This window comes from Pelobates fuscus, chromosome 3, assembly GCF_036172605.1.
Source record: "Pelobates fuscus isolate aPelFus1 chromosome 3, aPelFus1.pri, whole genome shotgun sequence".
In the NCBI taxonomy this organism is placed as follows: Eukaryota; Metazoa; Chordata; class Amphibia; order Anura; family Pelobatidae; genus Pelobates; species Pelobates fuscus.
This window is the reverse complement of record NC_086319.1, coordinates 394,213,194-394,239,394: the sequence shown is the minus strand read 5'-3', so window position 1 is coordinate 394,239,394 and position 26,201 is coordinate 394,213,194. Positions and strand designations below refer to the sequence as shown.

Genomic DNA, 26,201 nt, shown 5'->3' with positions numbered 1-26,201 from the left:
CTTATTTTGCATACAACACGCCCACTAGCCAATGAGTCACAGCTTTCAGTTTGCAGGATTCTCCCAAAACTCCCACACTGCTCCCATACACACAGCCACATTCTATAACAGCGACTATCCTTCCCAATATCTTACTCAGTGTAATTATTATTATTCAGCATAAGACAAGGACAGTAAACAGGACTGTGGAAACAATTTTGTATTGATCAGTAAACGGTTTCAATGAAAATTTTTAGAACAGATCTGTACCAAAGTAAGTGTCAACTCGGGATGGAAGAGGTGCAGTATATAGGACACCGGGTGGGGTGCAAAAACTGGAACCGGCCAAGATAGAGGCAGTCGCTAGCTGGCCCAGTTCCCGCACCAAAACCCAAGTGCCTGCCTTCCTAGGGACTGCGGGGTACTACAGGAAATTTGTCCCCAATTATAGCGCCATTGCTAAACCCCTCACCAACCTGACCCGCAAGAACCTGCCCCGACAGGTAGCTTGGACCCCAGAGTGAGAGCAGGCATTCCAAGCTCTCAAGGACACCCTGGTAAAAGCCCCTGTGCTGGCTGCCTCAATCACAGGAAAAGTTTTCTCGTCCACACAGATGCCTCTATGTTCGGACTGGGAGCAGTACTGAGCCAGGTCGGGGACGATGGCAGTTACCTCAGCAGGAAGCTCTTACCCAGGAGGTAAGCTACGCCGCCATCGAAAAGAAGTGCCTGGCGTTGGTGTGGGCACTCAAAAAACTGCTGCCGTACTTGTATGGACAGCAATTTACCCTGCTCACGGATCACAACCCGTTGGTGTGGCTTAACCGGGTCTTTGGGGAGAATGCCAGGTTTTTACGGTGGAGCCTGGCCCTGCAGCCGTATGACATTGCCATTAACTACAGACCCGGTAAGCAGAATGGCAATGCCGATGACCTGTCCAGGAAAATCGCCCTGGACAAGTGATCCATGGGTGCTTTCCCCAGACATCAACAGGTTGATCCGCTGGGATCCACCTGGATGCCGACTAGTGGTTAAGGGGGAGCTTTGTAGCGGGATCACCACTAAACCGTAAAGTGTGGTAGTGTATTTGCCTATGTTCCCCATGTATTCGTGATTACTTGTGTGTTTTACCTTCTCCCCGTTCGGGAGACTGCGTACGAACACAGCCCGTTCGTCTCACGAACGGGGACCACCCCAATACCCCATTTAGAATTTTTATTTAGAATGTTCACACCTCGCTAACGACTTGTGGAAACCACAAATTGCAAGGGAAGCTTTGGCGTGTGCCGACCCGTTCGTTAGACGAACGCCATCCAAGGGAGCACTCGCAGATTGGTTCTCACCTCGTTCGGCTCCCAAAAGAGGACCTCCCCAGCGACCCTTGGAGTGTTCACACTAATCAATTAGAATGTTGGCAACTTGTAATATAAGTGTGAAACCGCAAGGGAAGTAATTAATGAGTGCTTCCCTGGGTGGCCACCATTCGTATAGATGAACGCCGGTCAGGGGGAGCATTCGTGTACGGAAAGGAGGCGCTTCCCTTGCTTGGTTTCACCCAGGTACCCCGTGAACAGAGGCTGTTCATGCTGGTTACCATTCTGGGGGTCCCTGAGATTGATGGGGACACTCTGTGTGGACAATGGCGGTTTGGCGGGCTTTCTGTACCTGGGAGCCCAGGAGGCGGGAATCTTTCACACGCACAGGCCCTTGGGAAGGGACATGGTGTGGCAGGAACAGGGGACAAAGGGACTAGGGACCCGGATCCAATATACGACCCCTGGGAGGGGAAGGACAAAGGGAGGGGACATTGTCTTTTACCTGTTTTCCACCCCCTTGCATGGGGAGAGTATAAAGCCGAGTGTGGCCAATAAAGCTTGTTGTTGTACCCCGGGAACTGTGTGTCGTCTAGTTACTGGGGGAAAATGGGTCTGGTCAATAATTAATAGCGGAGGTAACCAGCCGGGTTACCCAGGGTCTGTTACACTAACATACTCTGCTTTCTTGCCTTTTACTAAAGATTTCTGTGGAAAGGAGCAGCTTTTATGAAATCTGACAAAGGTCAGGCTATATAATTGTTTTTAAAAAATTGTTTTTAAAAAATTGTTTTTAAAAAAAAATTATTTTATGGTTGTTATAATGCCCGAAAGAATTATTTGTGTAAATCTGGCTACGTATTTGCACTCCTACTCCAAAGCAAAAGTGTCTCTAAACGTCAAAAACAATGTGTGTGTGGCTCACTTAACAGCCATTATTCAACACTTCTCAAGTTCATTGTACAACGAGCTCTGGAATAGACTAGCTTCAGGTTGACCAAATAGTTAGCCATTCTCTTCACTTATGTTTTTTGCTTTAACTTTTATTTTTATTTGGGTGCTATTAGCATTTTTTTCAAGTGGGCATTGTTCTTCTCTGTATGTTACTTGGTATTCTGGTAAGACAACAAAAATATATGCTATATTTCTAATGTTTCCTCTTTTTTCGAAAGTCATATAATAGCACTTTCCTGCTAGTGTTGAGAGTGATATAATTTTAAAAAAAAAACCATCAAATAATTATTGAAAACTACTATTCCCTGACCGGGAATCGAACCCGGGCCGCGGCGGTGAGAGCGCCGAATCCTAACCACTAGACCACCAGGGAAAGATGCAAAATGTCAATTAACGTAAATGTAAATTGAAAGACATGAACCACCTTCAATCTCAGAAATAACAGTAAATTAAATCCACATAGGAATTCCTTATAGCCTTAGAACTTAATATAAAATATGTGGAAACTATACAGTATGAGATTACTAACATGCATTTCTTTAGTCACCCATTTATTGGCTCATGTAAATTCTGTATTGTCATACTACATAAGACAACATCTATAATCAAAGTACTGAAGTGTGGCTCAGTGGCAAGACAGCAGGCCAGGGACACAGAAGGATCCAGGTTCAGTAAAGCACCTTTGGTATGGCCCTGCCTGGATGTCACAGTGACAATTACATTAATGTCCCTTTTACCTGGACTGACTTACACTGAACAAAAGGTATTGTACGAAACTGGTTCGTGGATTGCAGGATAACACTTACAAGGAAAGGTTACAGGAACTTAACATGTATAACTTGGAGGAAAGACGTGACAGGGGGGATATGATAGAAACATTTAAATACATAAAGGGAATCAACACAGTAATGGAAGAGACTATATTTATAAGAAGAAAAACTACCACAACAAGAGGACATAGTCTTAAATTAGAGGGGCAAAGGTTTAAAAATAATATCAGGAAGTATTACTTTACTGAGAGGGTAGTGGATGTATGGAATATCCTTCCGGCTGAAGTGGTAGAGGTTAACACAGTAAAGGAGTTTAAGCATGCGTGGGATAGGCATAAGGCTATCCTAAGGCCAGGGACTAATGAAAGTATTTAAAAAAATTGGGCAGACTAGATGGGCCGAATGGTTCTTATAAAGCCAGGGACTAATGAAAGTATTTAAAAAAAAGTGGGCAGACTAGATGGGCCGAATGGTTCTTATCTGCCGTCACATTCTATGTTTCTATAACCATAAGGAGCACAAGGAATGCAGATAGGATGTTTCAATACATACATATACTTTATATGCTCCCAGAAGTCAATTTTCTATCCTTTTTTTCCCACTCCAGCTTAAACTCTATGCAGACCACTGTATTCAAGTGGATATTTTAGTTACAGCTTCCCATTGATACTGCACTGTGGTGACATTCTGTCATCAAACTAATATGGTGACCAGGGGTCATGTGACCAAGCTCATGTATGCCTTTCTCACAGTGGGATAAGCTTTACCTTTGATATGGTAATTCAATACCTTTACAGGTCAGGAAAGAGATAACCACTCCCCCCTATCCCCATTCCTTTCTGTTCCTTCTTGGCTGCGCTACTAAGCAGACCCTTAAGCAGACATGGGCTAATTTTTATCATGGTGAACTGTGAGTGGGATCTGGTTATTTTATAAGATTTAGTTGTTATTGTTAGTTAGGTTGTTGTTGCTGTTGTTGTTGTTGTTGGTATAGTTAGTTAGATTGTGTGTCATTATTTGCATGTTGTTGTTGTTTTGTCTCTGAATAAATATTTGTTAAAGTAGACGGACCAGAGTTTATATGTGTATGCGTACATAATAATTTATAGAGTTTGGTAATACACCACATGTGGCGACCATGAATTTTAGACTTCTACAACAAATGTTTGTGAGGCGCAATAACTACCATATTGATACATAATCTAAGAGCAAGAGACTTTATAGCATAGGATTCGTTGTTGAAACAAATATACAAATGTGTTTTGTTGACTGTTTTAAATTTGTGTATTGTGACTGACATATTTTGTTGCAAATTGTAGCATTTATAGGTTTCACTTTGTTTCTGTACAGTTTTAAAGTATTGGTGATAAAAAGGGAAAATTGAATAGTTTCACTGCATTGGAACCTTTGATGTTTTGGCCATTTTAATAGCCCATGTGCTGTATTGTCTCTCTCTTGTTGCAACTAACCAGAATGAAACTTAATCTATTTTAATTGTTTTCTTAGATGTTACATTTTGAGGCTTCCCTGCATTCTAAGTTTAAATAGCAAACATTTTTTGTTGTTGTTATCTTTTGTCTGTTTGAATAATTGAATTCAGGATAGGAGCATAATGTTTGTGCATTATGACTGACAGAACGTATTTTGTTGCAAATTGTAGCATTTATAGTTTAATTTTGTTTCTGCACAGTTTTAAATTATTGGTGATTAAAGGGGAAGATTGAATAGTTGCACTGCATTGGTATTATTGATGTTTCGGCCATTTTTAATAGCCCATGTGCTGTATTGTCTCTCTCCTGTTGCAACTAACTAGAACTAAACTGAATATATTGTAATTGTTTTTAGATGTTACATTTTGTACATTTTGTGGCTTTCATTGCATTCTAAGTTTAAATAGCAATCTGTTTGGTTTTTTTTTTGTTGGTTCTCTTTTGTCTGTTTGAACCATTGAATTCTGGGTAGGAGCATTGTGTTTACATGATAAAGGTATTGGGGCTAATACAGTGTGGTGGCTATTGTTTAGCCAGGTTACCATTTCCATTTTTACACTGGAGTGTGTTTAATAGAAAATGAAAAGTTTGTATTTGAGGTAAATATTATGAAGTAAAGGTGCCTAGATTTTTATATGGCTGGGAATTATCATTGTGCTGAAGTTACAGTCAGGTATTTTTCAGTTCCCATATCTTCCTTTTAAATCATTCTGTTTATTTGTAAACCCCCCACCCCCTCCCCTTAAACAAACAGGGTGGTTTTGTGTTTTGCTATCTGTGGGCATTTCTCGTATTGAGACTGTGACGTTTTTTTCTTAAAAGACAAGAGTTTGTTTGAATAGGTTAATGTAATTAAGTTTTTCAAATGGTTCAATCTCTTTGGAGCCAGTTTCAGTTGTTTTTTTTAAATTAATGCCATTGTTAAAAGCTTGTTGTTGTTTGTTTTTTTTTAGTCTGCTAGTCTATTTCGATTAAAGAGCTCAGTTTTAAAATGTCATTTCTGGGTACTAAGTATTTTTCTGTAGACGTACTAGAGTACTTCAAGAATGACATTGACAAACATGATGGACCATATGAGCTTCCAGAACCAGCAGGCCCCAATTGTGGAAAATATGAAGGTTTCATGGATGTTTTGACACAGATTGTTGCTAATAAAAAGTGCCATATTAAGAAAAGGAAAAGCTTGGTTGTTGCTACAATAAGGGGTTTGGCAAGCATGGTAGTCGAATTGCAGCAAGCTAATTTAGTAACCACTAATAAAATGGAAGATGCTCTTGATAAAAGAGATTGTTTTAAAATAGCTGCCCTAAGAACAAACAAAATGATCGAGGGGTTGGAGAAGGAATTAAAGGAAATAGAACAACAGAGAGATGCATATAGTGCTAAGATCACTGAACTCCAAGACCTAGTCATGGAATATAAAATGAAAATTAAAGAAAACAGAAATAAATGGGATAAGGAGATTCCTAGAGTATGCCCAGACCAGTCGTATTATATATCTGAAAGTAAAGAACCAGTGCTGGGAACAAAACACAAGGGAAATGTGCCAATTGTAAATGGTGTCCCACAAGCCCCTATAATAATAACTGAACATTTTAATGTAAGAGAAATGCCTACTAGCTTCTCTAGACAGACAAGGACTATGTCAATCACAGACAAAGATAATTTCCAGAAATGGTGGGGAAGTATGCCAACTGACGACTTTAACACCTTTACACATTGGTTTATGAGGGGAGCAAATAGAGCAAAAAGAGGAGGTCTTAACTTAGAAGAATGGACAGAACTGTTAGAATATGCTATGGGTCCTTTGGCTAGCAGACTATTTGGATTTAATAACAGTGTGTCTGATCAGGCAGGAAGAATTGCTGCAACAAATTTCTATCTAGTCAGCATAGAGAAAGAAATAGCTAATATTATGATGAGGCCAGCAGATGGTCCTAGAGAGGTAGCTCAAAGGATATTGTTCTGGTATACGCTACGCCAACCTCAACAGCCTCTGATCTTGGGCTCACCAGAACACATTGCTAAAGTAATGGAAGCCCTTCCCTGGGAGTGTCAAGAATTTGTCAGGCTTTTTGATCCAACACCAGCAGACTTAGAGATTGTACTAACTAGAGCTGACAATTGGTGGATTAACCCCTTAAGGACCCATGACGTGTGTGACACGTCATGATTCCCTTTTATTCCAGAAGTTTGGTCCTTAAGGGGTTAAGCATCCTTCCTCAGAACAGGCCTTCTCCGTTTCAGCCATAAGAACATTCAAGGTTGACTCTGGTAGAGATTTAGATGGTAAATGGAGAAGCCAGAGGTGGGATGTACCCGAACAAGAGGGATAATGAGAACTGGACCAAAACAGGACTTTGACAAAAGATGGAGAGATCCACAGAGGGACCATAGGAATAGGGACAGTGCTAAAAGAAGCAATGTAATGGGAGATAATTGGAAAAATAGATGGGAGGGGCCTAAGGTAATCAATAATAATTGGAATAATAATAATACATGGGAGAGGCTAAAAAGGAGAGAGAATAACTGCAAAAATCACAGTTGGCAAGAAAAACAGAGAAACAACAGGAACAGTTATTGGGAGAATAATTGGAGAAGGAACCATAGATGGGATGAGCATCAGACTAATAGACGGAATTGGGATAATTGGAGGAATAAAGAAGGGAATAGAGACTACTGGGACCTAAAGAGACAGACTGAGAGATTGGAGGCAGACATGAAAGCACTTAGGGAACAGATGAGGGAGGGAAATACTGATCAATTGGGGGTCCCCAGTAATTAATAACTCCCATAATGTTTGTTGTCCTCTACATCTGTATGTATGTATGTTTGTTTTTCTTTTGTTTCTATATTTTATCTGTCTCACCATTATCTCGTAACACTCCAGTTTAAAGAGGACCTTAGTATGTATTGTTATATATATATATATATTTTCATATTAAGGATAAGCCTCTAAATTCATTAATTACAGTCAGGTGGGCCAAATTCCAAATATTTTTGTTTTTATTAGTTTAGCACGCCTGCACTGCCAGCTATGTTTTTTTTTTGTTGTTTTTTTTTTTTTATGCTGGATTAATAATTTAAAAAAATCATAGTTTAAGTGAATTGTGGCCAACGTGAGGCTTATATTTGATCACACTGGAGAGATGTGATAGTGTAACTTTCTGTTTACAACCGTAAAAACATTAAAAGCATTTTTTTTTATTTGGTTCCCAACAAATATAGCCTCAAGTTGATTTTTGATTGATCTATAGATTGCACGCTGCCAAACTGTGTCATGGTAGCATTCAGTCTATTTTTTTTTTTCTTCTCTCTCTCCATCTTTGATGCTTTTTTTTTTTGCTTTTTGTCATTAAGAATATAGGGAAATTAGATTGCCTTGAGTGAAGATGGCATAAAGAATAAAGTGACAATGTATGCTATTTGTTCTATTTGGCTATACGCAGGGGATTAAATAGTTGTGGGTATGAGAATTTGCACCTATGTTCAATTGCGAATACATTTTTCACCCTTACATCTTTCCCACTCACATTCATGTATTGTAATTTTCAGTTAAAACTATGTACATTTTGTGATTATTGCATGTATTCACCAGTAAATTATGAAATAACTAATATGGTTTTGTGTTCAACTCTCCATCAGGTGTGGAGTAAATGTCTAAATTAATCAAAATTTCAGGAGACATTTGTGGGTCTTTTACCTACATCTAAAATCTAAACATAGCCTTAAGACACCACAACCAAATAGATTTTATTAGACAAAACTAGTTAAGCCTTTGACACAAGACAATACGCTGATTACTGTTGTACATTTTTCATTGTCTGTGTTTGATTCAAAGAACATTTTAATTGGAAGGCCCAGAGAGGTGAAGGTAACTGACATGTCCTGTCACAGTTTACTATACAGATGAAGAAGTGCTGGGATTACCAAGACAAACTATTATCATGAAAATGATTACTATTCAGATGAAGAGGTGCTGGGATTACACGTCAAACTATTATCCTGAAAATGGATACTATACAGATGAAGAAGTGCTGAGATTACCAAGTCAAACTATTAACACAGCCCAGAATGAGGATAAAGTAACAGCAAGAAGCAGGAATTTGTGTCATTTCAAGGTGGTCACAGAATGAGTTTCCCCTACACTCATGAACTTGCATGTGCCATTAAACAAACAAACCTCAAGCTTTGTAATGGATTGGCTAAGACAATGTTCAAGGAGAATTCATTCTAAAATCACAGCTATCAAGCACACAGATCAGTCACAGTCTTCAGATTCCAGTCCCAGGCTAAACTAAACATCATATTGTGTCATAAACTAGTGATAATTACTGTATGGGGTTGATTGTGTCTGGATTTTACTTTACTTCACATGAACACATTACCATATAATATTAATGAACAACTACCAGGGTTCTTACCAACCCACTAGGGCAGTAGTTAATTTAAAAACGGAACAACTGAAAACAATAGAAATTGGGGGAATGTGCGGTGATGCAACCCCTGTTTGACTATATTCTTTCTCTCACTTTTAAATGTGCTCAACATAAGAGAAAAAAAAAGTGAGGGAATGTGGTGACATTCTGTCATCAAACTAATATGGTGACCAGGGGTCATGTGACCAAGCTCATGTATGCCTTTCTCACAGTGGGATAAGCTTTACCTTTGATATGGTAATTCAATACCTTTACAGGTCAGGAAAGAGATAACCACTCCCCCCTATCCCCATTCCTTTCTGTTCCTTCTTGGCTGCGCTACTAAGCAGACCCTTAAGCAGACATGGGCTAATTTTTATCATGGTGAATTGTGAGTGGGATCTGGTGATTTCATAAGATTTAGTTGTTATTGTTAGTTAGGTTGTTGTTGCTGTTGTTGTTGTTGGTATAGTTAGTTAGATTGTGTGTCATTATTTGCATGTTGTTGTTGTTTTGTCTCTGAATAAATATTTGTTAAAGTAGACGGACCAGAGTTTATATGTGTATGCGTACGTAATAATTTATAGAGTTTGGTAATACACCACATGCACTACCTGGCATCTACAGCGACACTGGCTTGTTGGGTATGTAGGCTTCTTTCTCTAACTGGGATTGATCACTCCTCGAGGGCCCATTCAGTTGGCTCCTGTAGACATAGCTGTCAGTACCGTGACTATTGTGGCCGGTTAGCTCAGTTGGTTAGAGCGTGGTGCTAATAACGCCAAGGTCGCGGGTTCGATCCCCGTACGGGCCAGCTAAGTTTTGGTTATCATCTCCAAGGCAAAACTTTCAAATAGCCAGAGAATCATGGGGAACCTTGCTTTTAGACACCGGTAAGGTAATGAAGGTTTTAAACCCTTCAGCAACTTGTAATGGGAGGGAAAGGGGCACTAGAGGGTCCTGCAGTGCCAGGAAACTTGGTTTCTTAGCGCTATAGGGTCTTTAGGTTCCCCCCACCCTCAGGATCCCACTCCCGTTGGGTCCAAGGGGGCTGAAGTGATTAAACACTCGCCTTTCTCCAGTGCCGGGCTCCCTCGGTGCTGGGAAACTCTCCTCCTCCTCCTCCTGACGTCAGCGCTGAATGAGCATGCGCGGCAAGAGCCGCCCGTGCATTCAAAGCGCCCATAGGAAAGCATTTTCTTAATGCTTTCCTCTGGACGTCCAGCGTCTTGATTTTCACAGTGAGAAGCGCAGAAGCGTCTCTAGCGGCTGTCAGTGAGACAGCTACTAGAGGCTGGACTAACCCTAGTGTAAACATATCAGTTTACAGCTGCAGGGTTAAAATCTGTGGGACCTGGGACCCAGACCACTTCATTGAGCTGAAGTGGTCTGGGTGACTATAGTGGTCGTTTAAGGACAGAGACAATTGTACAAGTTCTGATCAAAGCAAAACCTGGAATTTGACTATGTGTCTGTTCAACCATAATTCACCTTTTTCATATTAAGTGCACCCACACTTATTATAGATATTTTTTTTCAGGAGAAGCAGGGCTTTCATTTCACATCAAATATTTCTATCTGGAACTATTTAATATGAATAAAATCTAAAACAAAGTTTAAGAAATGTTATATTTTTTTAGTTCTGCATGGCATTTTAACTGTGAATATCATAATACTGTTAGCTTTTATTGCAGTAAAATACACATATTTGTATTCAGCAATGTCTCATGAGTACTCCCATGTACAGGAACTAAAAGGAGAGCTGGGAGAGGAAAATAATGTCTGGTCTCTGAGCAGGATGGGCACCAACCCTATATGTAAGCGACAAAAAAAGGAAACAAGCTTTGCCCAGACCAAAGTGTACTGAAAACTGCTTTAAAAATTCACTTTTAAGAACTATCATTTAAAATCAGTCATAATGATGAAGTGAGTGGGAATTGTACAGACTCCCTTAAACAGAGGTACCTTAATAGGTGCAAAATAAAGCACAATGTTGTCTAAAGCAACTATGTTGCAACGTGCTTTATAAAAAGAGAGAATTGTTGCTCTTGCTGGCAGAGACAGCTTCACTGTAGTGAAATGATTAAACACACAGAGAGAAATCTTTCTGCTGCTGATAGAGACCTGTGAATATGTGTCTCGTGCAGCAAAAAGGGGAGTTGGTCAAAAAATGATGCAGACTCCCTTAGAAGGGAGCTTTGTGAGTGCAAGGATACAATACTGTGCTGTCTAAAGCCACAGTGTTGTTATGTAACAGGTGTTGCTAATGCTAGCAGAGAATGAAAAATATGTGTCTCATGCAGCTACACGTTAGTGAAGAACATTTAGCACACACTAATACATCTTCCTGTTACTGCCAGAGACCTCTGAATGTATGTCTCATGCAGCCCACTTGTCACTGCAAATACTGTGCTGTCTAAAGCCACAGTATTGTTGCTAGTACCTGTTACTGGCAGAGACAATGCACAAGTTGTCAGCTTGTTCAGCATAAGGTTCTATATAGATAGTTGCCGTCTGGTAGGAGTTGGACTGATCGGTCTGAGCGGGAAAAACCCTTATCTGAGCCTTCAAGGGCACCTGCGTAGAATAATACACTTAAACTATCTATACTAAGTGCATGCCTAAAGTGCATAGAATTCTATAGTAAGATCGTTGGTAATATGCTATTACTATAGTGCGCATAACACTGAATCTAGCCTGGTAAGGTGAAGTGAAATCCTTCCTGTCAGCCCTCTATGGATCGTGAGTCAAATGATGTTCACATATGGCAGTCCGAGAGTGCGAGTGTACCCCGAAGCGCGTTTCGCCGGCTTGGGCGGCTCTTCAGGGTTTTTTTAGCCAATGGTTTTACAGTGTTTCCTCTCACTGTCACGCATTTGTCCTTGCACAATCTGAAGTCGGTCGTAACTTTTCCAGAGGCGGTTCGCACAAAGTTGGCCAAAGAAGTACGTTTATGGAGGTTGGCGGGCACCTTCTTATAAATTCCACTTAAGGGTTTATGTATTTCCCACTTAGGTGTAGTCCCAAAAAGGAAAGTTCAGACCTTCTTTGAGCCGTGTCCTTTGGTAGTGGTGCTGACCTTGTGGGGCTAGCAAATACGTAATCCACAGGTGGTCTTCTTCACGGATAATCTAGCAGTTGTACACTCGGAACTGTCTTTCAGCAGCTTCAAGGCCGGTGGTGAGTTTTCTGTGGGGCTTTGTTCTCTTGTGTATGGAGTTAAATGTCTCTTTCCGGGTGCAGCATGTCCCTGGTTACCTTAATGCAATTGCAGACTCTCTCTCTCGTTTTCCGTGGGAGCGGTTCAGGCAGGCAGCACCGGAGGGCCTGCCCTGTCTGGAAGTGATGTGGAAGCTTAGGACGTCATGCTTGCAGGAGGGGTGAGGTCTTCGCTATCTCCTGCTACATGGAAGGCGTATGAGAGGGTCTGGCAGGATTGGTACCGACTGGTGGCGCAGGTAGGGTCAATTAAGGGGTATTGCTATTTACTGACTAATCTGGCTCGGGAGGGATGTATTAACAAGTGCATGTCAGCACTAGCCTTAAACCATATGTTTTAGTTTTAATATGTTTTGGATCATTGTCCGCGTTAACACACCTATTTTATTACTGGTTTTGCAGGATAATCATTTTAATAAATTGTCTGCAGCTTTATCTTATACCCATAATCGGTGTTGTGTTTTATTTACTATACCAAGCTTTGTATTTGCTAGAGCAAGCTTAAACATTGCAGGTACAACCTGGAAATGTAGTGTTGAGGAAAGTGTGGACAAAGGACGACACTGGCGTTCACATAGTTAACAGCTGCAGGACGCAACAGTTGCTCAAAGAATTCATGTAACAGCATATCAGCTCGGGGCGTACCTAATTTACATACCCACAATGCTTTGCAAAACAAAATGGCCATTTTTATTTACGTATTCAAATAATGATAAGTTTTTTTTTTTTTGTCATTCTTTCTTTTATTGGGGCACTGGGGTGTAGTGTACAAAAAAATAAAGGGAGGGTGCAATAGTAGATAGGCGTATATTACATTTACATTTGTGTAGTATTACGAAAGCACTCTTGAAATTAATAGCCTCTTTGAACTTTTTTGGAAAACAAGCAATACAGTCTACAAACAGGAAATGTCGTTTTGAGGGATGTGTGGACAAAGTACGACCCCAGCAATCACATGGTTAACAGCTGCAGGGCTCCACAGTTAGACAAAGCATGCAGTCAACAGCATGTCAGCTGGGTACGTGCCTAATTTACATACCCACAATGCATTGCAAGGCATGATGGCCGTGTTCAATTAGCTACTAAATTAATAACAGTTTTTAAGAGGCAATACCGTACACGGTATGTTTTTTATTTAACCCCTTTTAAGGACACAACTTCTGGAATAAAAGGGAATCATGACGGAATATATCCGTCATGTGTCCTTAAGGCGGTAATAATTATACTGGATTCTCCATGTTGCAGTTTATTGTAGTATTGCTCTCCATATGTTTAGAAGCACATGTCTGAAACTGATGTGCTACTGTGACTTTTTGGTTGCATACTCTGGTTTCTCTTCAGACCGAATAAATCTTTCGCCTTTTACTAAAGATTTCCGTGGAGAGGAACAACCATGAGTTTCACTCAATTTTTTGAGGCCTGACCTGCGTCAGGTTAAATAATTGTTTAATAAAAGAGACCGTTATAGTAATTAGAACAAATCTTTTGCTGTTCTGAATATATCATTGCCTTCTACGGCCGAAAGGTCTCTAAAGTGTAAAGGCGATATGTGTATGGACAAGATAATGGCCATTATTTGTCACATCTTAAGTACATCTTTCTAAAATGAGATTCTGGTTCCTTATGTCTGCTCACTCGCCTTCCCTTCTTTTTATCCTTTCTTTGTCTTGGTCTTCCAATATCTTTTCTTCTATTTTTAGCTTTCTTCATGAGCTCTGGAACAGACTAGCTTCTAATATAGGGGGCCCCCACCCACCCCCTTATCCGAATAGCCCGAATTTTGTCCAAATTCACATTCGGACCGAAACGAATTGCACATGTCTAACAAATAGTGATAATAATAGTAGAATAAATAAAGATAGTAACTGTAGTATAAAATGATATGGTCTGGTTCTTCCTGGAAGGGACACTACATGTGTAATAGAAACATGAAAGGATAAGTAAACTATCCAAAAAGAATCCAATACAAATACGTGGATACAATGTTGCTAATCCACCTCTAGATGTCACTCAATAGCCGTATAAAGTCCTGTAGGAAATTGCAACATAGTAGCTGAAATTCTACAAGATATTATAGTTTCCTATTTTCATGTAGAGTGATTCCCCAGGCTATAGTATGAATCTAGGAGTCAAAATATATATAAATCTTGGGCAACAGGGAAGGTGCCGATTGGTCCCAATTATAGTCTAACAATTAGCCAAATAGCTAGTCCCTACGTATTTGTCAGCCGGCACATGTCCCCTCCATGCTCTGAGCCCAATAATCAAGTAGTGCAAGATTAGTTTCAATAAATAACCCTATGCCCAACCATATAAAGAGGGATTGAGAAACCCTATTGGACAAAGCCAGAGTAAGGTATAGGCATCCCCAACTCCGAAGGCTGGTGTCAAAAGTTAAAGTACAGTCTAAGAGCCTCCTGGTTCGGGAGATACACCAGAAAGCCCCCTTCCAGTTTGTCCAGTTCTTGTAACAATGATTATGCAAATTGTGTTAGTTGTTAAATGTCAGTTCTTGCAAATGGCCCAACAGTACATAAAGTAATATGTCCTATTGTGTTTTACACCCCACCTCCTATAGACTGTAAGCTCGTTTGAGTAGGGTCCTCTTCAACCTATGGTTCTTGTAAGTTTTCTTGTATTTGTCCTCTTTATAGGTAAATCCCCCCTCTTATAATATTGTAAAGCTCTACGGAATCTGTTGGCGCTATATAAATGGCAATAATAATAATAATAATAATAATTAGTTTCTTAGTTATAAACAGTAAATGTAGTTTTGAGGGTTTAGACAAAGTGCAACCCCAGCACTCACATGGTTAACAGCTGCAGGGCTCAACAGTTAGACAAAGCATGCAATTGCTTTGCGAGCTGGGGGCGTGCCTAATTTACATACCCACATTGCATTGCAAAAAATAATGCCCATTTTTATGTACTTGTTAAAATAATGATAAGCTTTTAATACATACTATGATGTGTATTCATTTAATAATTAATCATACCGTATTCTCCAAGCTACCTTCTCTCTAAATGCTTAAGGATTCTCTCTATATGCTTAAGAGGACATTTGTGAACCCGCTCTGCTACTCAGGTTGTCATTTGGTATACTCTGGTTTCTCTTCAGACCGAATAAATCTTTCGCCTTTTACTAAAGATTTCCGTGGAGAGGAACAACCATGAGTTTCACTCAATTTTTTGAGGCCTGAGTAACGTCAGGCTACATTAAGTGGTAAAATGTCAGATTTAAGTAACAAGTGAAACAAAGCATCTCATTGAAATGGTTACATTATCATTGAAATATTTGTTTAATAGTATCATTCTTTCATCCGTGTGATCATACCTATAATTTCACTTTCCTAAGACACTGTCAATAATTGCCAGAGACGAAGTAAAGTCATTAAAAAAGAATTTCATATAGTTTCAGTATTTGCTCTGGAGATACTTCTGTGTCCAAAATTTGCCTGTGAACCCACACAAGTAAAACATTAAAATATGCATAATAATATAAAACCACACGTCAATTACCTTCAATAATGGCAATTATTTTTACTCACTGAATTTAAATGAACAATAAATCGTAATTAAAGCATCTACCAGCATGCTCTCCTCTCTTTGAATATTTGCATACGTAGAATAACTACATATCCCTGCATGCTCTTGTTTCTTGAAATCTGTGCACTAACATGATGAACTACACATCCCAGCATGCACTACTTCTGGGTACACTCAAAATACACCGAGCATTTTTTCTCATTCTGGACAGACTCAACAGATAGACAAAGCATGTGCTTAACACCATGCTAGCTGGGGGCGTGCCTAATTTACATACCCACAATGCTTTGCAAAAAATAATGCCCATTTTCATCTATGTAGTAAAGTAATGATAATCTTTTCATACATATTATGTTGTGTGCAAGTTTATGTGATAATTAATTATGCCGGATTCTCCGAGCTACGTCTTAACTAAGGATTTCTCTATATGCTTAAGAGGATATTTATGAACCCGGTCTGCTACTGAGAGTTAAGTTTATCATACTCTGGTTTCTCTTCAGACCGAATAAATCTTTCGCCTTTTACTAAAGATTTCCGTGGAGAGGAACAACCATGAGTTTCACTCAATTTTTAGAGGCCTGACACGTATCAGGCTACATAACAAATGTATAAAATCAGATATAAATAACAAACTAAACAATGGAGCTTCAATGGTAATGTTACCAACTAAATTGGTTATGTAGCTTCAATGGTAATGTTACCAACTAAATTCTAGGGCAAAAAATAAAATGTACATGCATGATAAAATATTACAGTATTGTTTTACAGTGTCATTTGTTCATCCATATAATCCTACCAGTAAGTTCAGTTTCCAGAGACAAAATAAAGTCATTAATTAGAAATGTCACATATTTCTCAGAATTTAATCTGGAGATTATTTTATGTCCAAGATGTTAAAATTGTAAAGTGTTACAGAGCAATAGTAGCAATAGTAAAAATCTCCCAGCATGCTTAACTGTCATGGAATCAGGGCACATACAAACTGACAGGCGTCAAATGTTTGGGTATCAGCAAGTACCATTACGTTCTGTAGACAGGGGACTGCAAATCAGGAATAACACAATACATGTTTAGAGACAAGGCAAAGTAATATTCTAAAAGTAAAAACCCTTGTTTTTTTTTGCATTATATGAGTTTATGAGCATTTATTTCTTAAACCAAATATTAAAAAAAGTAATTCTAAGTGAATCTTACATTAGACAAACAAAAAAATCAATCTTGTTGAAAAATAGTTAAATATATTTTTATTGTTGTACATGCAATTTCAGTCTCCTTAGAGACTGTCAAAAATTGCCATTGCTGACTATATTTCAAGTCATCATGGCGGGGTATTGGTAAAAGTTTTCAATTAGCAATAATCACGCCTCGGATAAACCTCATTGGCTACGATACTGCCACTGCGCAAAGCTAACTCATATGATCAAAGTGCACAGTCAACATTCAGAAAACTCTCATTTGCGTTGTGGAGAGACATGTGTGCATGCTAGGTCTGTGCTATGCATTCTGGGAGGCAGTATGGTAATTACACTGCGAATAGGCTACCAATCCTCAGGCTGTTCCCAGGAGACTGAATTAGAGACAAATTGTAAATCGGATATTTCTCTTAGCTTCCTATCTGATGAGGTGACCAAGGACTGAGGTAAGCAAAATAAGTTTTATTTTAACCCTTTCTGCACTACGGGGAGGTGGGGAGGTGGGGAGGTGCAAGGGAGGGGAAGCTATAGTGCCAGGAAAAAAACCTTTAAGTAAGATTCCTGGCTCTCATACCCAGAGGGCTTGGAGGCGTGGCTTGAAGCTATTAATCGTTTAATATTAGATTTCGGCAATTCGGACTGCAGGCACTATAACAACTTCAATAAGATGAAGTTCTGTAAGTTCAATAAGATGAAGTTGTTAAAGTGCCGGTAGTGTCCCTTTAAAGGACTGCTTTCTCTTTAAATAAGTCCTTTTATAAAGTAAGAAAGCAGGGACACTCTTACTGCCTAAAGCTTTTGTACCTACCTGATCTAGCAGCTTCTTATCCCTATTATAAATGTTGCAGTACTGTTTATGGACTGTGTTACATTGTACAGCACCCACTTTGTGCTTGAACACAGGAAATTCAGAAATTCAGAGTGTTATAAAAGCCTATGGACATTACAGCAAATATGCTTCCCACTGTCTTACGCGGTGTATTTATTCTCTAACATAGAAGGACAGAAAACAGGACTGGGAACACGTTTTAAGTGATCAGTAAACAGTTTAAATAGAACATTTTAGAACAGATCGGTAGCAAACTTTAATTTCTGGCGAAATCGAGATTCTTGAAAGAATTTGGAAGTGAATGGGTTAATTCACCCCATGTGTGAGAGTTTGATCCAATGCACCGGGGGACACAGGGGATTGAAATTTACTCTGTAATACTCACTAAACCAGAGTTAAAATGAGTACTTAATATAGATAATAAGTACTCTCCCTCCCCCCGCTGGATGTTAGGAAGCAGACACAAACCTTTTCAGTATGTGTACATTTAGTAAGAAATCAGACAATGTTTTAAATGGAATGCAATACATACAGCTACCAACAGATGACGTAAATACTGATAGATTTCAGAACATACACTTTGCAGCCAACAGATGGCGCATGACTGACAAATGATTACACACGACAAAAAAAGCCAAGAAATAACACACACACTAATTAAAACATAGATAACAAATGAGACAATTTCAAAAACACTTTAGAGCATACCAGCTCCTGACGAGATATCTTTGTTAAGATAGTTGTAATAATATTTATTATAGATGCTTGCTTACGTAATCTATTCATTGACAGAGTATGTAGTAACCACTCAGCTTGTGTTCTCTCCCTCCTACTCTCCAATTAAGGAAATAGGAACGGTCATCAACAGCAACCAGCAGCTACAATAAAGCAGCACTGGGAGCCCACTTCACGCTCAGGAGAAAACACTCAAGCTCTTCCTCGTGGGTACTGAGTTTGGACATTTTAGAGCACATTTCACCAGTTACAAACTATAGAAATGATCCCTGAAAGTATAGTCTTAATGAACCTTTACTACAAGCAAAGAACAGGCTGCCAAAGGTTTCTATTACACATGTGGTGACATTCCGTACATTTCACATTTACACAAACATAAACAATATTATCAAACAAAATTTTTAAAAAATAATTCCTGAAGTTTCATAGGATTGCAATGCTTTTAAATAAAATTGACAAGATTGTTGGTGTGAAATAACAATGGCTTATTTTGCATACAACACGCCCACTAGCCAATGAGTCACAGCTTTCAGTTTGCAGGATTCTCCCAAAACTCCCACACTGCTCCCATACACACAGCCACATTCTATAACAGCGACTATCCTTCCCAATATCTTACTCAGTGTAATTATTATTATTCAGCATAAGACAAGGACAGTAAACAGGACTGTGGAAACAATTTTGTATTGATCAGTAAACAGTTTCAATGAAAATTTTTAGAACAGATCTGTACCAAAGTAAGTGTCAACTCGGGATGGAAGAGGTGCAGTATATAGGACACCGGGTGGGGTGCAAAAACTGGAACCGGCCAAGATAGAGGCAGTCGCTAGCTGGCCCAGTTCCCCCACCAAAACCCAAGTGCCTGCCTTCCTAGGGACTGCGGGGTACTACAGGAAATTTGTCCCCAATTATAGCGCCATTGCTAAACCCCTCACCAACCTGACCCGCAAGAACCTGCCCCGACAGGTAGCTTGGACCCCAGAGTGAGAGCAGGCATTCCAAGCTCTCAAGGACACCCTGGTAAAAGCCCCTGTGCTGGCTGCCTCAATCACAGGAAAAGTTTTCTCGTCCACACAGATGCCTCTATGTTCGGACTGGGAGCAGTACTGAGCCAGGTCGGGGACGATGGCAGTTACCTCAGCAGGAAGCTCTTACCCAGGAGGTAAGCTACGCCGCCATCGAAAAGAAGTGCCTGGCGTTGGTGTGGGCACTCAAAAAACTGCTGCCGTACTTGTATGGACAGCAATTTACCCTGCTCACGGATCACAACCCGTTGGTGTGGCTTAACCGGGTCTTTGGGGAGAATGCCAGGTTTTTACGGTGGAGCCTGGCCCTGCAGCCGTATGACATTGCCATTAACTACAGACCCGGTAAGCAGAATGGCAATGCCGATGACCTGTCCAGGAAAATCGCCCTGGACAAGTGATCCATGGGTGCTTTCCCCAGACATCAACAGGTTGATCCGCTGGGATCCACCTGGATGCCGACTAGTGGTTAAGGGGGAGCTTTGTAGCGGGATCACCACTAAACCGTAAAGTGTGGTAGTGTATTTGCCTATGTTCCCCATGTATTCGTGATTACTTGTGTGTTTTACCTTCTCCCCGTTCGGGAGACTGCGTACGAACACAGCCCGTTCGTCTCACGAACGGGGACCACCCCAATACCCCATTTAGAATTTTTATTTAGAATGTTCACACCTCGCTAACGACTTGTGGAAACCACAAATTGCAAGGGAAGCTTTGGCGTGTGCCGACCCGTTCGTTAGACGAACGCCATCCAAGGGAGCACTCGCAGATTGGTTCTCACCTCGTTCGGCTCCCAAAAGAGGACCTCCCCAGCGACCCTTGGAGTGTTCACACTAATCAATTAGAATGTTGGCAACTTGTAATATAAGTGTGAAACCGCAAGGGAAGTAATTAATGAGTGCTTCCCTGGGTGGCCACCATTCGTATAGATGAACGCCGGTCAGGGGGAGCATTCGTGTACGGAAAGGAGGCGCTTCCCTTGCTTGGTTTCACCCAGGTACCCCGTGAACAGAGGCTGTTCATGCTGGTTACCATTCTGGGGGTCCCTGAGATTGATGGGGACACTCTGTGTGGACAATGGCGGTTTGGCGGGCTTTCTGTACCTGGGAGCCCAGGAGGCGGGAATCTTTCACACGCACAGGCCCTTGGGAAGGGACATGGTGTGGCAGGAACAGGGGACAAAGGGACTAGGGACCCGGATCCAATATACGACCCCTGGGAGGGGAAGGACAAAGGGAGGGGACATTGTCTTTTACCTGTTTTCCACCCCCTTGCATGGGGAGAGTATAAAGCCGAGTGTGGCCAATAAAGCTTGTTGTTGTACCCCGGGAACTGTGTGTCGTCTAGTTACTGGGGGAAAATGGGTCTGGTCAATAATTAATAGCGGAGGTAACCAGCCGGGTTACCCAGGGTCTGTTACACTAACATACTCTGCTTTCTTGCCTTTTACTAAAGATTTCTGTGGAAAGGAGCAGCTTTTATGAAATCTGACAAAGGTCAGGCTATATAATTGTTTTTAAAAAATTGTTTTTAAAAAATTGTTTTTAAAAAAAAATTATTTTATGGTTGTTATAATGCCCGAAAGAATTATTTGTGTAAATCTGGCTACGTATTTGCACTCCTACTCCAAAGCAAAAGTGTCTCTAAACGTCAAAAACAATGTGTGTGTGGCTCACTTAACAGCCATTATTCAACACTTCTCAAGTTCATTGTACAACGAGCTCTGGAATAGACTAGCTTCAGGTTGACCAAATAGTTAGCCATTCTCTTCACTTATGTTTTTTGCTTTAACTTTTATTTTTATTTGGGTGCTATTAGCATTTTTTTCAAGTGGGCATTGTTCTTCTCTGTATGTTACTTGGTATTCTGGTAAGACAACAAAAATATATGCTATATTTCTAATGTTTCCTCTTTTTTCGAAAGTCATATAATAGCACTTTCCTGCTAGTGTTGAGAGTGATATAATTTAAAAAAAAAAACCATCAAATAATTATTGAAAACTACTATTCCCTGACCGGGAATCGAACCCGGGCCGCGGCGGTGAGAGCGCCGAATCCTAACCACTAGACCACCAGGGAAAGATGCAAAATGTCAATTAACGTAAATGTAAATTGAAAGACATGAACCACCTTCAATCTCAGAAATAACAGTAAATTCAATCCACATAGGAATTCCTTATAGCCTTAGAACTTAATATAAAATATGTGGAAACTATACAGTATGAGATTACTAACATGCATTTCTTTAGTCACCCATTTATTGGCTCATGTAAATTCTGTATTGTCATACTACATAAGACAACATCTATAATCAAAGTACTGAAGTGTGGCTCAGTGGCAAGACAGCAGGCCAGGGACACAGAAGGATCCAGGTTCAGTAAAGCACCTTTGGTATGGCCCTGCCTGGATGTCACAGTGACAATTACATTAATGTCCCTTTTACCTGGACTGACTTACACTGAACAAAAGGTATTGTACGAAACTGGTTCGTGGATTGCAGGATAACACTTACAAGGAAAGGTTACAGGAACTTAACATGTATAACTTGGAGGAAAGACGTGACAGGGGGGATATGATAGAAACATTTAAATACATAAAGGGAATCAACACAGTAATGGAAGAGACTATATTTATAAGAAGAAAAACTACCACAACAAGAGGACATAGTCTTAAATTAGAGGGGCAAAGGTTTAAAAATAATATCAGGAAGTATTACTTTACTGAGAGGGTAGTGGATGTATGGAATATCCTTCCGGCTGAAGTGGTAGAGGTTAACACAGTAAAGGAGTTTAAGCATGCGTGGGATAGGCATAAGGCTATCCTAAGGCCAGGGACTAATGAAAGTATTTAAAAAAATTGGGCAGACTAGATGGGCCGAATGGTTCTTATAAAGCCAGGGACTAATGAAAGTATTTAAAAAAAAGTGGGCAGACTAGATGGGCCGAATGGTTCTTATCTGCCGTCACATTCTATGTTTCTATAACCATAAGGAGCACAAGGAATGCAGATAGGATGTTTCAATACATACATATACTTTATATGCTCCCAGAAGTCAATTTTCTATCCTTTTTTTCCCACTCCAGCTTAAACTCTATGCAGACCACTGTATTCAAGTGGATATTTTAGTTACAGCTTCCCATTGATACTGCACTGTGGTGACATTCTGTCATCAAACTAATATGGTGACCAGGGGTCATGTGACCAAGCTCATGTATGCCTTTCTCACAGTGGGATAAGCTTTACCTTTGATATGGTAATTCAATACCTTTACAGGTCAGGAAAGAGATAACCACTCCCCCCTATCCCCATTCCTTTCTGTTCCTTCTTGGCTGCGCTACTAAGCGGACCCTTAAGCAGACATGGGCTAATTTTTATCATGGTGAACTGTGAGTGGGATCTGGTTATTTTATAAGATTTAGTTGTTATTGTTAGTTAGGTTGTTGTTGCTGTTGTTGTTGTTGTTGGTATAGTTAGTTAGATTGTGTGTCATTATTTGCATGTTGTTGTTGTTTTGTCTCTGAATAAATATTTGTTAAAGTAGACGGACCAGAGTTTATATGTGTATGCGTACATAATAATTTATAGAGTTTGGTAATACACCACATGTGGCGACCATGAATTTTAGACTTCTACAACAAATGTTTGTGAGGCGCAATAACTACCATATTGATACATAATCTAAGAGCAAGAGACTTTATAGCATAGGATTCGTTGTTGAAACAAATATACAAATGTGTTTTGTTGACTGTTTTAAATTTGTGTATTGTGACTGACATATTTTGTTGCAAATTGTAGCATTTATAGGTTTCACTTTGTTTCTGTACAGTTTTAAAGTATTGGTGATAAAAAGGGAAAATTGAATAGTTTCACTGCATTGGAACCTTTGATGTTTTGGCCATTTTAATAGCCCATGTGCTGTATTGTCTCTCTCTTGTTGCAACTAACCAGAATGAAACTTAATCTATTTTAATTGTTTTCTTAGATGTTACATTTTGAGGCTTCCCTGCATTCTAAGTTTAAATAGCAAACATTTTTTGTTGTTGTTATCTTTTGTCTGTTTGAATAATTGAATTCAGGATAGGAGCATAATGTTTGTGCATTATGACTGACAGAACGTATTTTGTTGCAAATTGTAGCATTTATAGTTTAATTTTGTTTCTGCACAGTTTTAAATTATTGGTGATTAAAGGGGAAGATTGAATAGTTGCACTGCATTGGTATTATTGATGTTTCGGCCATTTTTAATAGCCCATGTGCTGTATTGTCTCTCTCCTGTTGCAACTAACTAGAACTAAACTGAATATATTGTAATTGTTTTTAGATGTTACATTTTGTACATTTTGTGGCTTTCATTGCATTCTAAGTTTAAATAGCAATCTGTTTGGTTTTTTTTTTTGTTGGTTCTCTTTTGTCTGTTTGAACCATTGAATTCTGGGTAGGAGCATTGTGTTTACATGATAAAGGTATTGGGGCTAATACAGTGTGGTGGCTATTGTTTAGCCAGGTTACCATTTCCATTTTTACACTGGAGTGTGTTTAATAGAAAATGAAAAGTTTGTATTTGAGGTAAATATTATGAAGTAAAGGTGCCTAGATTTTTATATGGCTGGGAATTATCATTGTGCTGAAGTTACAGTCAGGTATTTTTCAGTTCCCATATCTTCCTTTTAAATCATTCTGTTTATTTGTAAACCCCCCACCCCCTCCCCTTAAACAAACAGGGTGGTTTTGTGTTTTGCTATCTGTGGGCATTTCTCGTATTGAGACTGTGACGTTTTTTTCTTAAAAGACAAGAGTTTGTTTGAATAGGTTAATGTAATTAAGTTTTTCAAATGGTTCAATCTCTTTGGAGCCAGTTTCAGTTGTTTTTTTTAAATTAATGCCATTGTTAAAAGCTTGTTGTTGTTTGTTTGTTTTTAGTCTGCTAGTCTATTTCGATTAAAGAGCTCAGTTTTAAAATGTCATTTCTGGGTACTAAGTATTTTTCTGTAGACGTACTAGAGTACTTCAAGAATGACATTGACAAACATGATGGACCATATGAGCTTCCAGAACCAGCAGGCCCCAATTGTGGAAAATATGAAGGTTTCATGGATGTTTTGACACAGATTGTTGCTAATAAAAAGTGCCATATTAAGAAAAGGAAAAGCTTGGTTGTTGCTACAATAAGGGGTTTGGCAAGCATGGTAGTCGAATTGCAGCAAGCTAATTTAGTAACCACTAATAAAATGGAAGATGCTCTTGATAAAAGAGATTGTTTTAAAATAGCTGCCCTAAGAACAAACAAAATGATCGAGGGGTTGGAGAAGGAATTAAAGGAAATAGAACAACAGAGAGATGCATATAGTGCTAAGATCACTGAACTCCAAGACCTAGTCATGGAATATAAAATGAAAATTAAAGAAAACAGAAATAAATGGGATAAGGAGATTCCTAGAGTATGCCCAGACCAGTCGTATTATATATCTGAAAGTAAAGAACCAGTGCTGGGAACAAAACACAAGGGAAATGTGCCAATTGTAAATGGTGTCCCACAAGCCCCTATAATAATAACTGAACATTTTAATGTAAGAGAAATGCCTACTAGCTTCTCTAGACAGACAAGGACTATGTCAATCACAGACAAAGATAATTTCCAGAAATGGTGGGGAAGTATGCCAACTGACGACTTTAACACCTTTACACATTGGTTTATGAGGGGAGCAAATAGAGCAAAAAGAGGAGGTCTTAACTTAGAAGAATGGACAGAACTGTTAGAATATGCTATGGGTCCTTTGGCTAGCAGACTATTTGGATTTAATAACAGTGTGTCTGATCAGGCAGGAAGAATTGCTGCAACAAATTTCTATCTAGTCAGCATAGAGAAAGAAATAGCTAATATTATGATGAGGCCAGCAGATGGTCCTAGAGAGGTAGCTCAAAGGATATTGTTCTGGTATACGCTACGCCAACCTCAACAGCCTCTGATCTTGGGCTCACCAGAACACATTGCTAAAGTAATGGAAGCCCTTCCCTGGGAGTGTCAAGAATTTGTCAGGCTTTTTGATCCAACACCAGCAGACTTAGAGATTGTACTAACTAGAGCTGACAATTGGTGGATTAACCCCTTAAGGACCCATGACGTGTGTGACACGTCATGATTCCCTTTTATTCCAGAAGTTTGGTCCTTAAGGGGTTAAGCATCCTTCCTCAGAACAGGCCTTCTCCGTTTCAGCCATAAGAACATTCAAGGTTGACTCTGGTAGAGATTTAGATGGTAAATGGAGAAGCCAGAGGTGGGATGTACCCGAACAAGAGGGATAATGAGAACTGGACCAAAACAGGACTTTGTCAAAAGATGGAGAGATCCACAGAGGGACCATAGGAATAGGGACAGTGCTAAAAGAAGCAATGTAATGGGAGATAATTGGAAAAATAGATGGGAGGGGCCTAAGGTAATCAATAATAATTGGAATAATAATAATACATGGGAGAGGCTAAAAAGGAGAGAGAATAACTGCAAAAATCACAGTTGGCAAGAAAAACAGAGAAACAACAGGAACAGTTATTGGGAGAATAATTGGAGAAGGAACCATAGATGGGATGAGCATCAGACTAATAGACGGAATTGGGATAATTGGAGGAATAAAGAAGGGAATAGAGACTACTGGGACCTAAAGAGACAGACTGAGAGATTGGAGGCAGACATGAAAGCACTTAGGGAACAGATGAGGGAGGGAAATACTGATCAA

At 39.7% G+C, this 26,201-nt stretch overlaps 8 non-coding genes across 8 annotated transcripts; 4 read left to right on the top strand and 4 right to left on the bottom strand.

Annotated features, from left to right (window-relative positions):
- Positions 1–2,547: 2,547 nt before the first annotated feature.
- On the bottom strand, positions 2,548–2,619 carry TRNAE-CUC (transfer RNA glutamic acid (anticodon CUC)). The gene has a single exon. It is a non-coding gene; the product is annotated as a tRNA-Glu (tRNA).
- A 7,045-nt stretch (positions 2,620–9,664) lies between these two features.
- On the top strand, positions 9,665–9,738 carry TRNAI-AAU (transfer RNA isoleucine (anticodon AAU)). The gene has a single exon. It is a non-coding gene; the product is annotated as a tRNA-Ile (tRNA).
- A 3,726-nt stretch (positions 9,739–13,464) lies between these two features.
- On the top strand, positions 13,465–13,579 carry LOC134603845 (U5 spliceosomal RNA). The gene has a single exon (XR_010090587.1). It is a non-coding gene; the product is annotated as a U5 spliceosomal RNA (small nuclear RNA).
- A 1,662-nt stretch (positions 13,580–15,241) lies between these two features.
- Positions 15,242–15,356, top strand: LOC134603807 (U5 spliceosomal RNA). Its single transcript, XR_010090552.1, has one exon. It is a non-coding gene; the product is annotated as a U5 spliceosomal RNA (small nuclear RNA).
- An 813-nt stretch (positions 15,357–16,169) lies between these two features.
- Positions 16,170–16,284, top strand: LOC134603830 (U5 spliceosomal RNA). Its single transcript, XR_010090574.1, has one exon. It is a non-coding gene; the product is annotated as a U5 spliceosomal RNA (small nuclear RNA).
- Positions 16,285–16,957: 673 nt separating this feature from the next.
- LOC134603759 (U4 spliceosomal RNA) lies at positions 16,958–17,098 on the bottom strand. The gene has a single exon (XR_010090506.1). It is a non-coding gene; the product is annotated as a U4 spliceosomal RNA (small nuclear RNA).
- A 1,416-nt stretch (positions 17,099–18,514) lies between these two features.
- LOC134603938 (small nucleolar RNA U3) lies at positions 18,515–18,731 on the bottom strand. The gene has a single exon (XR_010090671.1). It is a non-coding gene; the product is annotated as a small nucleolar RNA U3 (small nucleolar RNA).
- A 2,746-nt stretch (positions 18,732–21,477) lies between these two features.
- TRNAE-CUC (transfer RNA glutamic acid (anticodon CUC)) lies at positions 21,478–21,549 on the bottom strand. Its single transcript has one exon. It is a non-coding gene; the product is annotated as a tRNA-Glu (tRNA).
- Between the last annotated feature and the right edge of the window lie 4,652 nt (positions 21,550–26,201).